Here is a 2,454-nt window from a genome sequence, read left to right as displayed (position 1 = left end):
TAAATATTATTATTTAATATTTTATTATTATTTATTATTTTATTAATATATTTTCGAAAATTACCCCACTTTAACTTTTAACCTTTAAAAATTCACTTTTTACCACCCGTAACTTTTAATATTTCTACTTTAACCACCCTAACTTTCAGAAATTACAAAATAACCCCTCAAACACCAAAATATTTACTTCCTTGCCCTTTTCAAGATCTAAAAGGTGTTCTTCATTGTTCTTCACCACACTCAAAGTGTTCTTCATGTTCTTCATAAATTCTTCAGATTCTTTCTCTGGTTTTACCCGTTTTTCAGTCTTTTCAGCAATCGATTTTTACTATAATTCATAATAAATTAGCCGCCACTAAAACCCCATATTTTCTACATGATTTCAACACAAATTGAACCTCAATTTAAGCTTAGGGTTTCGTTTTTCCAGCTGCCCCAAGAACACACATTCATAGCTTGAATTTCATCAAATTTCATCAAATTTTCACCAAAATTTCAACAAGAATTACTCATACAAACAATCAATTTCAAGCACAGACAAACCATATCATAATCACACAACTCAAACACAATCAATCAAGATTAAATTCGTCAATCCCTACCTTGATTTGCTGCTCCAAATCCGGTTACTCTTTGAAGTGTTCTTAAAGCACTTTTTCCTCCTAAAACACATCAAGAACAACTTTAAATCCACAAACTCTCAACTGACCAAATCTCCCTCAGCACGTTAGGAAGAGATATCTCACCTTAGACTTGCTGGAAATTAACTTTTCTTGGCCCTCAAGTCAAGTTAAGCATGATTCCTAAGGAAGAACATCAAGAAAACACATGTTTTGCATGGTTTTCCTTGAAAACCGAATTGAAATGGGAGGGAGACATCCATCTCACCTTATTTCCAGCCTTGATAAGTCACATGGTTATGTAGAGGAAGAAGAGAGGATCATTTTGGTGAAATCGGAGTTTTGATTTGAGTTTTGGTTCAGAAGAAATCAAGCTTTGAAGATTAAGTGTTCATGAAGGTTTCTCTCTTTTCTCTCTTGTTATTTTCGGCCAAAATGATGAAATGAGACAGCCTTGGAGGTCTTGGGGGTGTAAGGTGAGTTGTGATTGGTTGGCTTGGAGGTGGATTACAATAATATTAAAATATCTATGGTGTACAACTACTAAAACTAGGTGTATCAGAACACTCGTAAAAACATCTCTAAAAATTATTTTCTGAGCTACTATCATAAATGACACTAGTAACATATTTATTATGAGAATAGTACATGTATAATGAGGCCTTAGCATTGCTAAATTCATCAGAGAGTGTTGGTGCTAAGCTGCACCAGTAAACCGTAAACCCGGTTAAACTGATTTTCTGTTTTTAACTAAAACTGACCAGGTAACCTTATAATATTATTCAAGAAGCTTCTAATACTAATATAATGATAATATCATCCTATTATCTCTCTTCTCTCATAAATCGAGTCCGGTTCGTCAAACTGAGACTATTTACAAAAATCAGAATCAAAACTGCCAACCGATACGGTTCAAAAACAAGGTTCTTCGCGATTGCATTATCGAGCTTGCCTCAGAGGAGGTTCTAACTTAAGGATGACATAATGATAATAAGGATTGAGATGCTTGATGATATAACAGAGATTTTTCCTTTACTGATCTTCCGGAGAAATTCGTACTTTCAGAAAAGATCTCATGTACTCAAAAATCAGGGTCGTTACAGTCCTCGGTGCATGCTGAGATGTGCAGGTGGACAGGTTGTTTCAACTGTTGCTTTTTCCTAAAGATTGTGTAGATGGACTTGCCTGTCTCTCCATGTAAACGTCTTCCGGTTCCCTTCTGGGTAGCCATCCTAAAAGAAAAAGGGAAGAAAGGTAACCCAATAATAAAGATAAGAAAATAAATGAAGTATGGTTGGATTAATGCCAAATGATAAGGGTCTCATTTATATGGTAGCTACAACATGCAAGTGAGAAAACAATAGAAGCCATGGCATACCAGTGGTGCAAAATTTGCAACAATGGGGAAGAGAGTGGGTAATGAAAGACAATGTAAGTTCATGTCAATGCAAAAGGAATATCAGTAATATAAAAATTAGCATTGATTTAAATAATATTACTCAATCAGAATTAAACAAGTCATTAAGCACCAAGAAAATACCAGAAAAGATGTAACAGTTGAATAAGAACATTTGAACACCAATGGTAAAATAATAAATTTAGAAAAATAAAAATATGCAATGAATGAAAGTATGCAAATAAATAAAATAAAATAAAAGATAAGAAGAATGAGAAGGAAAATAAAGTAAGAAAGAAAGAAGAAAGAAGAAAAGATAGAAGAAATTAGGATTAGAGAAGAAAAGATAAGAAAATTGGCACTAATCTGGATAGGTTGTGTGACGCTGGCGACGCGGTCGCGTGGGTGACGCGGTCACGTGGTGTGCAATAAGGTCAG

Source organism: Arachis ipaensis, chromosome B5 (genome assembly GCF_059453495.1).
Source record: "Arachis ipaensis isolate K30076 ecotype BB chromosome B5, ASM5945349v1, whole genome shotgun sequence".
NCBI lineage: Eukaryota > Viridiplantae > Streptophyta > Magnoliopsida > Fabales > Fabaceae > Arachis > Arachis ipaensis.
Note: the sequence above shows the minus strand (reverse complement) of the source record.